Source organism: Pinus tabuliformis, chromosome Q (genome assembly GCF_031772625.1).
Source record: "Pinus tabuliformis cultivar Carrire ecotype Pingquan chromosome Q, CPIR1, whole genome shotgun sequence".
Lineage (NCBI taxonomy): Eukaryota > Viridiplantae > Streptophyta > Pinopsida > Pinales > Pinaceae > Pinus > Pinus tabuliformis.
In genome coordinates, this window is record NC_142296.1 from 1,361,706,400 (window position 1) to 1,361,719,125 (window position 12,726).

A 12,726-nucleotide genomic window follows, 5' to 3' on the forward strand; every position below is an offset into this window, starting at 1 on the left:
GATAGATCTCGAAAAATTAGGCTAGTTTAAAAAAAACGGCTCTGAAAACGGCTTCCGGATGAAGAAGTTATGGCTTTTTGAAAAAAAGTTGTTGAAGTTGCCGACGAAGTGCGGGAATGTGCGGAAATGAAAAAGTCCGCCCGCACAAAATGGAGACTTGAACCCAAGACCTCTACTCTCTTAAAATAGCTTTGAACCAATTGATCTATACAAAAAATTTGAGAGAGAGAGAGAGAGAGAGAGAGGGGGGGGGGGGAGGGTGCTTTGGGTTGCGTGCTTGCTTTGAGAAAGCTCTTTTTCCCTACAAAACAAAAAACAAAAAACCCAACACGGACATGCAACGAAAACGAACCTTATGGCTCGAAGTTAGCTTTAGCTGAAAAACTAAATATTTTCAAAAATGAACCTTGCAGCTCAAAGTTAGCTTTGGCCGGAAACTAAATATTTTCCTCAATGTTTCTGATTTTCCGAGATCACCCTAAGGCGCAGGGAAAAGAGCATACGCATGAGAAAAATCCTTCCTTTCTGTTTCTGATTTGCCCAGATCGTACAGAGTCGCAAGGCAAAGAGCATACGCAGAAATGAAAGGTATAGATCCGGTAATAAAAAAAGCTAAATAAACCGAAACCGAAATAAACAGAGAGAAAATAACAGTAAACTGCAAATAAACACTGTATACCTCCAGATCTTAAAAATGACGCAGCTAGGGCTACCAGAAACCTTTTCGCGTGAAACAAAAGGGGTTCCTCACTGGAACAGATGCTCCCAACACAACAGAGCAGTCCTCTCGGCCCGAAAGCAGTCAGAAACAACAGATCTAGGAAACGGCAGTTGAATGCAGTTCTACCGGCTTCAGATTTGGATCACCAACGGACGCGGCCCTCAAATAGCTCTGATACCATGTAGGAATTTACAGGGTAAGTTCCTCAGACAGAACACCAAAAGGACACCGCTCACAACCAGATCGCAGATCAATACACCAGTATTTTGACGTGGTTAAAACCCTCAAAGAGGGAAACAGTCCACGGCCTGAGTCAACGCGGCCACTTCAGGCAATTTATTAATAAAAGAATGAAAATTTACATATGTTTCTCTCATGCACGGATTACCCTACAAATGACCCTCCATGCGCTTTAAATAGAATTCATGGACCAATCGGGTGTCAAGCCACGGATCAAGTGTCGGTAATACCGAGGAGAGAATGAACCGTCAGATCACTACATATCGTGACCGTCAGATTGTAAGTTACAAAATGTACAACGGTAAAGAAACACACTTTACCTAACTCTATACCTAACTCTATGCTAGACCAAGTTGTACTTAACTATTTCCTATGTGTCGGAATATCCTAACACCAGCAGTAGTTTCACCAGCATTTCAGCAGCAGTTTCATCAGCGTTTTGGAGGACTGCGCAGCACTGAGAGGAGAACACAGTTCTTTCTGGCAGGAGCCTGGGTTGAGGGTTTGCAGGAGGTTTGGTGTTGAGAGATAGAGCAGGGGATCAGACCTTGCTTATTGGAGAGTTTTGGCCAGGGTTTCAGGCAGATTTCTGGAGAGTTTCATTTAGTGGCAGCACAGAGCATTGAGGGACTGCACAGAACCCCAAGGGGGTGATTTTCGGGGTCAGCCATTCCAGGAAAACTTTCTGGGTTTTTATGGGTTTCTTGAGTAGAGTCTGATTCCAGAGTTTCAGCCTTTTCTGAGGAGGGGATCAGCCCCAAATCCTCATTTGATTTCTAGCAGCAGCAATAGCACTACAGATCTCCAGCAGCTTGGACGCAGTTCAGAGAGGAGCCATTTCTTTGCTATTCTGAGTATATTTCTCCACTTGCCTTCAGCAAGTCGAGGTGCCGTCTTTCTAATCACCTCTGTACTCATTCCTTTACTCCGTATAATAAAATGGCTTAGAATTTCTCACTACATTTCTTATGTATCTGTTTATATTTCGTATCTATATTATTGTTGCTGCACTACTGTTATTATATCTCTGTGCTACTATACCACTTTTGCATTTTTCTGGTTGAGATTTCACTGGGGTTTGAGGAATATTCCGTGTTAGGGATATTATAGTGGTATCAAAGCATAAATCTGGCTCAGCCTGTGGAGCTAGAAATCTATGACACCGGGGGAAAAGCCCTACCTTTCTTATGGAGGTAGGAGATACAGAGACACTGGGCGTAGGTTAGAGAACACCTACGGAGAGGGAGACTGTGTTCCGGTGGTGGATGTAGAACAGGAAGAGCCCGTGGTGGGCGCAGAGCAAAAGGATCAGATGGAAGATGAGGATGGGAAGAGATTTGCAGATATGCTCCTCAAGTCAGTACGGGATCTGTCGAGGCAGATTGAGGTGATGGGGCAGAGATTCACAGCAGTAGAAGCTAGACAGCGTGAGAGCCCACGGGTTTTTCAGGTTGATGAGGGGTCAGGTGCATCCTGCCATTTTCTAGAGCAGCGTGATACCGTGCAGCAGGTGGCCTCACATGCCCCTACACGCTCTACCATGCCCACTTTCTTAGGAGCAGACACGGGGACCGTAGCCCAGCAGGAGGCAGAGCTCGGACATATGGGCGATTATTTTGCAGAGTACCAGGCCTATGGGCAGGAGTTTAGGGAAGCCCTTTCATTCAGAGACTTTGTTAAGCTCCAGCGGGATAGTAGACCCCGCGATCATCACAGAGGGTACCGGCATTACCATGATGGTGACACCCACTGTGCAGCGAGTAGATTCCACTTGCCTACGTTTGATGGTTCATCAAACAGTTCAGAAAAGTCTTGGGTGGAGAAGCTGGACATTTATTTCCAGCTTAATCAGATGTGGAGACAGAGGCCATCATGGTGGCAACATTGCATTTGGATGGTGAGGCTCAAGATTGGTGGTTTCATGGGATGGTTACACTCGGACACTCCACAGTGACGACATATGACGAGTTCACCAGGAGATTGATGGAGCGATTTGATCGGAGGGATCCAGAGCAGCATTTTGTTGAGCTGATGAGGCTCAAACAGACAGGGAGCCCAGAGAATTACATTGCAGATTTCTTGAGGGTCTCAGTGATGGTGCCAGATCTATCCACGACACAGAGGATCTATATGTATGTTGAGGGGTTAGCAGAGCCACTTCGGGGTTTAGTCCGATCCACTAGACCAACCACACTCCAGGACGCTATCAGTAGGACTCGGGACTTACAGGATGTCTTACCCAGGACCTGGACACCTTACCCCCAGAGACAGACTTTTCAGTCTAAGGGGAAGGATGTGAGGATTCCACCTCCAAAGGGGAATCCAGGACGAGTATAGCTTGACGATGATGCCAGGAGGGAGCTGAAGAAGAAGCGATTGTGCTTCACTTGTCAGGATCCATGGGCACCAGGACATAGATGTGCTGCTGGTAAAGCACGTTTTATTGAGGTCTTCTCCGAGAGCAGTGGAGAAGAGGATGACAAGGATGATGTGGAGGCAGGAGATAGCCATGCCGTAAAGGGTCCTTTTCCACCACCACCGCCAGCAGTAGGTGGTGCATCTTTTGCACCCACAAGAGGGGCCCTTGCAGCATTTCGAGGAGTTCCCAAGTATCTGACGCTACGCGTACGAGGGATAGTACGTGGCCAACGAGTATCAGTTTTGGTTGACAGTGGGGCTACCCACAACTTCATCGATGCCCAGATGGTTGAGCGGAGAGGTATACAGATAGAGAGCTTCGATGGGTTTTCAGTCTTGGTCCCAGGAGATCATACCATGACGTGTGCTCGTTATGTTCCAGAGCTTTCAATGACAATGGGCACCTACACATTGACTGACCACTTTTTCGTGGTTGATATTCTGGACACCAACATGATACTGGGTGTTCAGTGGCTTATCACTCTAGGGAAGGTCACGACAGATTGGAAGACCCTAGAGATGGATTGGGATGACGAGAAGACAGGGAGGCATGAGAAGATACGGGGACAGCACACATATCCGCTTCAGACTGTTTCGACTCATCGGATGGAGGCAATCTTCCGAAAGGGAGACATAGAGTGGGCAGTGGAGCTATGTGCATCAGAGGCAGGGACTACAGGGCAGACAGTACATCTAGAGATACAGTCTATCCTTGATCTGTATGCCATAGTGTTTGGGGAGATTCCACCTGGACAGCCACCGGATCGGGGGTTTGAGCACACCATCGAGCTTGAGCAGGGCATACAGGGCGTGATTACCACCCCCTATAGGCACCCCAAGGCCTATCGGGATGAGATTGAGCGGGCTATCCAAGAGTTGCTAGCTCTTGGGCATATCCAACCGAGCACGAGTCCTTTTGCTTCTTCTGTGGTGTTGGTGAAGAAGAAGGACGATACATTGAGGATGTGCATTGACTACAGGGCCCTGAACAAGAAGACCCTGAAGAACAGGTACCCCATACCCAGGATCGATGAGTTGATGGACGAGTTGAGAGGGGCAGGCTTCTTCTCAAAGATTGATTTGAGATCTAGGTACCATCAGATTCGCGTGAGGGAGCAGGACATTCCCAAGACCGCCTTCAGTTGTCACTATGGGCACTTTGAGTTCTTGGTGATGCCTTTTGGGCTAACCAACGCCCCAGCTACATTTCAGTCCTGCATGAATCACATATTCCGTAGTCACTTGAGGAAGTTTGTGTTGGTATTCTTCGATGATATTCTCATTTACAGTAGGACTTGGGAGGAGCATCTCCAGCACATTGAGACAGTATTGTGCATCTTACAGGAGCAGCAGTTCTATGCCAAACTCTCCAAGTGTGAGTTTGGGTTGACGGAGATGCTGTATCTGGGACACATCATAGGAGTGGACGGAGTGAGGGTCCACGAGGAGAAGATCAGGGCCATCAGAGAATGGCCGGAGCCGAGAAACGTGACGGAACTTCGAGGATTCATTGGCATTTGTACTTACTACTGGAATTTCATCAAGAGTTTCTCACAGCTTGCTGCACCCTTGACAGATTTGACGAGGAAGGGGGCTTTCAGTTGGTCGGATACAACGCAGCGAGCCTTTGACAGGCTCAAGGAGGTTATGAGCAGCTGCCCAGTGCTTGCATTGCCAGATTTCACGGAGCCATTTGTTTTGGAGTGTGATGCGTCGGGAGAGGGGATCGGCGCAGTATTGATGCAGGGAGGTCACCCTATAGCCTTTGAGAGCCGGAAGCTCTTTCCACACCAGAGGTTGTATTCCATATACGACAAGGAGATGCTGGCCATCATGCATGCATTGGCTAAGTACCGACAGTATTTGGTGGGTAACAGGTTCAGGGTGAGGACTGATCACAACAGCCTCAAGTTCTTTTTGGAGCAGAAGCAGCTACAGGAGAGGCAGCAGAAGTGGATCAGTAAGATCCAAGCATATGACTTTGACATTGAATATGTCAAGGGTAAGAACAACGTGGTAGCAGATGCCCTTTCACGTAGACCAGCCATGTTGTCTCTTATGAGTTTGGATACAGATTGGAGGGCTCGACTCTTAGTAGGGTACTCCAAGGATAGGTTTTCATGTGAGGTTCTGGATGGGCAGGTGGCAGATGACAAGTACAGGGTGGTCGATGAAATCATCTATTACAGGGACCGAATCTTCTTGACTGAGGGGTCTCAGCTCAAGAAGAAGATACTCTAGGAATCACATGATTCACCTTTGACAGGACATCAGGGGTTTACCAAAACCTATAGGGCCATTAGAGAGAGGTTCTCATGGAAGGGCCTCAAGGAGGACGTACTCCAGCACATCCGGGAGTGCGATGTTTGCTAGAGGAACAAGGGAGAGTTGAGCCATCCCGCGGGTTTATTGTAGCCTCTTCCCATTCTGGAGGGGAAATGGGAGAGTATTTCGATGGACTTCATCACAGGGTTGCCCATGGTACAGGGCAAAGAATGTATCTTTGTTGTCGTTGATCGACTGACAAAGTACGCACATTTTTTTGCCATATCCGCACACTATACAGCAGCACAGGTGGCCGAGCTGTTCTTCAGAGAGATCTTCAGGCTACACGGTCTTCCTAAGACCATCTTTAGTGACAGGGACAACCGTTTCATGGGCAGGTTTTGGCAGGAGCTTTTTCGGTTGGTGGGGACGGAGTTGACACCGAGTACCAGTTATCACCCACAAACGGACGGGCAAACAGAGATAGTTAACAAGTGGCTGGAGGGCTACTTGCATAACTATGTCAGTGGGCAGCAACGAGCATGGTTGAAGTGGCTGCATCTGGGGGAGTACTGCTACAATACTTCACATCACATGTCCATTGGTATGTCACCATTCTATGCTTTATATGGGTATCATCCTTTATCTTTTTTTGACGTGATGTTTGGTGATAACAGGGCTCCTAGAGCCAAGATTTGGATCCAATAGAGTCAGGATATCCTCCGAGTTCTCAAGGATAACATGGCTACAACACAGAACCAGCAGAAGCTGTATGCCGACAGGGGTCGGGTGGAGAGGCAGTTCGAGGTAGGGGACATGGTCTACCTACGATTACAACCATATCGACAGTCGTCACTAAAGCAGAAGGGGGCTGAGAAGCTCAAGCCCCGCTTTTATGGGCCATACAACGTGATACGCAGGATTGGACAGGTTGCATATGAGTTGGAGCTGCCCCAAGGCAGCAAGATTCATAACATTTTTCATGTATCATGCCTGAAGAAGGCATTGGGGCAGCAAGTGACAGTGACAGATGAGCTGCCACCCATGGATGATGAGAGGCATTTGGTATTGCAGCCGGAGGCTATCATTGATACCAGGGAGAGGCATCTGCTGAGCAGGACGGTCCGGGAATTCTTGGTGAGGTGGAAGAATTTTCCGGATGAGGATGCCACTTGGGAGAGTGAGAATATCTTACAACATCCATCACTTCAGTTGCTTGAGGACAAGCAACATTTTGCCGGGGGAGACTGTAATATTCCTAATTAGCCATGGCTAATTGGAATATTCGATTTTGTTCGATTTTTGCCTTCTATAGTTATTTGTAAATAAAAAGTGAGGAAGGGGAACATAACTCACTTTTAGAATAAAAAGTCACTTCCTAGTAGCACAACGTTGTGACTTAAAGGGGAGCCAAGGGGGCCAAAGGGGGACGCAGAAATGGGGCCCACGTAGACACATGGAGGAACTGTGCAGGAGGAAAGGAACACATGGCAAGAGGGGAATCACGCAGGAGGAGGTGAGCCTTGGGATTGAGAGAGGCAAAGGCTATAAAAGAGAGAGGAGCCCCTTCATTTGGATCATTCCGATCATGAGAATTTGTGATAGTCATTTCGACTTAGAGCACGTTGGCTGTTTAGCTAGTCTGCAACACTGTTTAATGCATTGAGTGTCTGCGTTCGGAGATCTCACCCTTAGCCCGGGGGGACTTTGAGTGCTTGCTCGGGCAAGGTATTTCCATTGGCATTCCAGCAGTAGTTTCACTAGCATTTCAGCAGCAGTTTCATCAGCGTTTTGGAGGGTTGCGTAGCACTGAGAGGAGGACACAGTTCTTTCTGGCAGGAGCCTAGGTTGAGGGTTTGCAGGAGGTTTGGTGCTGATAGATAGAGCAGGGCATCAACCCTTGCTTATTGGAGAGTTTTGGCCGGGGTTTCAGGCAGATTTCTGGAGAGTTTCATTTAGTGGCAGCGCAGAGGATTGAGGGACTGTGCAAAACCCCAAGGGGGTGATTTTCGGGGGTTGGATATTCTAGGAAAGCTTTTTGGGTTTTTCTGGGTTTCTTGAGTAGAGTCTGATTCCAAAGTTTCAGCCTTTTCTGAGGAGGGGATCAGCCCCAAATCCTCATTTGATTTCTAGCAGCAACAACACTACAGATCTCCAGCAGCACTACAGATCTCCAGCAGCTTGGACGTAGTTCAGAGAGGAGCCATTTCTTTGCTATTCTGAGTATATTTCTCCGCTTTCCTTGAGCAAGTCAAGGTGCCGTCTGTCTGATCACCTCTGTACTCATTCCTTTACTCATTATAATAAAATGGCTTAGCATTTCTCACTGCATTTCTTGTGTATCTGTTTATATTTCGTATATATATTATTGTTGCTGCACTACTGTTATTATATCTCTGTGCTACTATACCACTTGTGCGTTTTTCTGGTTGAGATTTTACTGGGGTTTGAGGAATATTCCGGGTTAGGAATATTACACCATAAACCTTAATTTCCTATCTTGATCCTTATGTGGAAATCAAGGTAGAACAATTAGGGGGAACTTAGCTTAAGCTAAATGGGTCATTTGATGCCTAAAATTTGCTAAGGAAGCCTCCGTTGTGTTAGATTGTGTCCATCTCTAATTTGAGGAGAGTTGTTGTTAATGTGACAATGTTGACACTCCCACTGTGCACTTGTCTATGTCACCTAGTAAGACTTAGCACTCAGATGCTAGATTATATTATAATAAGACTTGATAACTTTATATCAATTGTTTGAAAATAATTAAAAATATATTGTATTCTTTTCCATGCTCAAAATAAGTGAGTGAGGGATTTGTTCATGGTCATATAACTCTTCAACAAAAAATAATACAATTTTTTTCTTTTCAAAATACAAGTATATACATGAACTTTTTTATATGCAAAAATAATAAAATCAAATATATATCTATATATATATTACTTAAAAATTATTATTATTTTTTAACATAACGGGTACTTTATATTATAAATCCTAGGTTACATAGGCAGATCCATTTACATCATAAGAGACAAAACTTGCTTAAGAGATTTTAGCTGCTTCTATATTCGAGTACAACCAAAATAAAACTTTCTTGCCCTTACAAGCCCTATGAACTAAGATATTACACTGGTATTTCCCATATGACCGACAAAATTGACCTAAAATCAAAATATATTTGCAGTACATAAAAAACATCATTAACTGGGGTTTGAAGGGCCAACTTCCTCACTGGAGCAGTTATCCCCCTTACTCATTCCTGTGCCATCATCTCCGATGCAAAGATTCCACTGTTGCTGAGTGAGAGTGGGGTCAGGAAATCTAACAATTATCTCATATACCTCTACAAACAAACTGTTGCTGACCAACTAAAAGTTACTTTCCAAAAGGTCGGATTCCAACTTGATTATTTTCATGTCCAATTTTGCCTCAACACTTATTTTGCATTAATATGATGTGCATTGGACGCTCAGTTCTTTTCCAACAACTCCACTCTCCTCGTGAGGAGATTGAGCCTTCCCATAAGTAGTTTAAATAAAAACTCCACCTCCTTCTTCCACTGATCTATATCAGTCTCCAAAGGCTTCCCACGTAAGGATGCCATCACCAAACCACACAACAAGACACAATTGTTAGGAATATGCATAAAGGGGAGGCGAACAGACGCCTCTTGGAGAGGCAATGTTTGCTTATATAAGATGCCTTCCTCTTTCCCATGATTGCACTTGACCTTCGCCATTAATGCCTACAACTCTTCGATCCTCATGCCCCATAAATATTTGTCCTTCCCAAGAGACCTCTTAAACCAACCTTACAACCAATTTTCCATAGCGCAAGGTGAATTCTGCCTCCATCTCTTTGTCATTAAAAATCCCTAATGATATGACGTCCTCTCGAGAAGGTTAATTACCTTGTTGTCTACAGTGTTATCCTCCAAGCATATGAAACCCCACAAGAATCACAACAAGAAACCTCGACACTCCAACCAATGACCAAGTGGATACATATTAGAACTTGTTCACCATGTGGTGAGTAATTATTCTGACCATTATGCTCCTGTCAACACCATCATTGATGGTCATAGGCTTAAGATAAGACATGATTCAATTAAGGAATGGGGACAAATCTCATGTCATTGCCATTTAATTCAATTTTTCCTTCCCCTAATTCCAAGCCTCGATTCACCATTTCATCGACATCGCTATTGAAGTGGTGGAGAACGTGGAATAGGGACAATTTTTCAAAATTTTCAATATATAGATTGATCCTCTTCACGACTGCAGGACTGAAATGATCATGGGATTGATTAGAGTATGAAAACAATCTAATCATGAGCATAAAGTCTCCAATGATGGTTAATTCCTTGATTCCTTGACTTTGAGCAATGTCCAATCCTTTCCAAAGCACCAGAAGTTCAACCTTATGGTTGGTTGTTGTACCTAAACTCCATGCAAATATGATTTCAACTTGTTCATCACGGCTAAATATTACCCCTCCCACTCATGTTGCCCCTAATTTACTTAAAAGTTATTAACCCTTAAAATAAATAAAAAAATTCAAATTATTAGATTTAAAATTAAAACAAATTAATTTAATTAAGATTTTTTTTTTTTAAATAAAAAATATATAAAACTACTCAAAATAATTTTAATATAGATAAACAATCTACTAATTTTAATATAGATAAATAATCTGGAAAGGTGTACACTTTCAAGTTTTGCTTCCCATTTAGGTTTAATACATTTTAAGTTAAAAATAATTACATATTAAAAAAAGTTGATAATTAAAATTAATAAGAAAAAAAATAAATATATATATATATATATATATATATATATATTTTTATTTTTTTTTTCATTTTTCCATTTTAATATAATTATTTATTATTTAAAAATAAATAAAAATTTAACAATATTTTATTTAAAATGAATTATATTACTTTTTAATATTTAATTAAAAAATATCTCATATCCATAACTTATCTCTTATATATAGCTTTATCTTCATTCTTTTAAATGTTTTTTAAAAGAACTACACATAATTAAAGCTAGCATAAATTCATAATTCGATTGGTTCTAAATATTATAGTATTCTAAAGAGGTTAAAGAAATTATTTATTAGCAATTGCTTCTAAAAGTATAAAGATATACTGAATAGAACATGCTTATGATATTACTACAAAAATGTTGCAGCAAAGGAAATATAACAACTTAAAAGATGGAGGATGGAGGGGAGGAAATGTGTTCAAGCTTGCAATAGTCTCACACTTGTGCCAATGCCTGTCTGACAGAGGTTGCTCGAACCATCGTTCTTGGCTAAATAATTTTCTTCCAATCACATCACTATGTCAAAATCTTATATACATATTATATCCAAGTTATAACTTACAAAGTAATGAGAAAAAAATTAATCTATAAAACCTTGAATAAAACATTTTTTAAAATTAAACTATTCTCAAACTCTCTTAATCTAATATCAAACTCACTATAATGAAAGTTAATATAGTATATTTAAACTAAACCACCACACTTTTCAACTGACAAACTAGGGTGTAAATCAAGTTGTTTACGACTTGCATTAAACCATTCCTCCCATTGTTATCCAAGGTTAAACTCTACTATGGTCAAAGTCAATGTATTAAAATTGCAACACTAATTTTTTAAGCTCTGAAATCAAGTTGTTCACAGCTTGCATTAAATCATTCATCAAATTGTTATCCAATGTATAACTTTGTTATTTTATTTTGTTTGGTATATAAATTGATTTTTATTATTATTATTGATTTGTTTCAAAGGAAATTAGATTAGTAATATAAATTTAATGTCTCAAGGGTATTAAGATCTCGTCTAATTAGAGCATCTTGTAAATAAAAACTTATACAGTTAACCTTGACAAGCATCGACATGTGAAGACAAAAAATATTATAGTGTTGCAAGTAAGAAACAAATGAGTCATAATAATTAATAGGCAAAATCTCCAAGCATTCACATTGGCTGGTCACTATCCTCATCTGAAAAGAAGAAAATGATGGTTGATCTCCTAGCTCGAATACTCAGCGCATTGGTCTATACTATAAATTTTTTCCTCTAACTTTGCCAATCTAATAGATTTCTCTTGCCAGGTCCTCCTGTACCTCTCTATGCTACCTGCAATATTCAAATGACGTTTAACCTTGTGCCGACTTCGTACCATGATCAATAAAATGACAAAAGCACATGTAATGCCCCAAATATAATGAGAGTCATAACTCCCTTTCGTGTGAACTGACATCATGTTTGAAAATCTATTTATTAAAAATTCCACTACAATTAACTCGCATAAACAAAAAAAACTACACTACTATTATTTATTAAAAACTATACTAGAATAAGTGCACATCAACAAAAAAAACTACTCTACTATTACTTCACATGAGCAGAAGTAAAACAAGTTATTCACAATTTATATTAAACCATTCATCCAATTAATAATAAATCATCATTATTTTAATTATATTTATTAAGTGAAATGTATAAGATAATTTATCCAATTAATAATAAATCATCATTATTTTAATTATATTTATTAAGTGAAATGTATTAACTAATTATTATTTTAATAGATTAAAATGGAAAATAGCAAAAATAAAACATAAATTAAAATTTTAATATTTTATGTACATTAATAAACTTAGATTTATGATAAATATATACTAATATATGAAATAAAACTTTAGGTCTAACTTGTACTCTTTTATATATTGATTTTACTTTTAATAAACTTAGATTTAACTTATATTTATAAACTTAAATATAAATATAAATAAAGATTTTAGCCCTAACTTTTACTCAATTTTATATTTCTTTTACTTTACTAAATTTAAATTTATATATATATATATATATATATATATATATATATAAAATAAACCCTGTATTTTTATTATTATTATATTTATTAGAAGTAGAATTTATATTTATTATTGCTTTATTGGAGGTAATAGTAACATATTTGATTTTGTTTTTATTTTCAATTAGTTCAGTTGTGACCAAAATTTTAACCTGATTTCACAAAGTGTACATTGGATTATTTAATTTGAT

At 40.6% G+C, this 12,726-nt stretch overlaps 1 long non-coding RNA gene across 1 annotated transcript in view; it reads right to left on the reverse strand.

Annotated features, from left to right (window-relative positions):
- Positions 1-11,598: 11,598 nt before the first annotated feature.
- Positions 11,599-12,726, reverse strand: part of LOC149224982 (uncharacterized) — a 46,509-nt gene continuing 45,381 nt past the window's right edge. The window contains exon 5 of the long non-coding RNA XR_016249557.1: positions 11,599-11,793. This is a non-coding gene — a long non-coding RNA (uncharacterized LOC149224982). The remainder of the gene's footprint in view (positions 11,794-12,726) is intronic.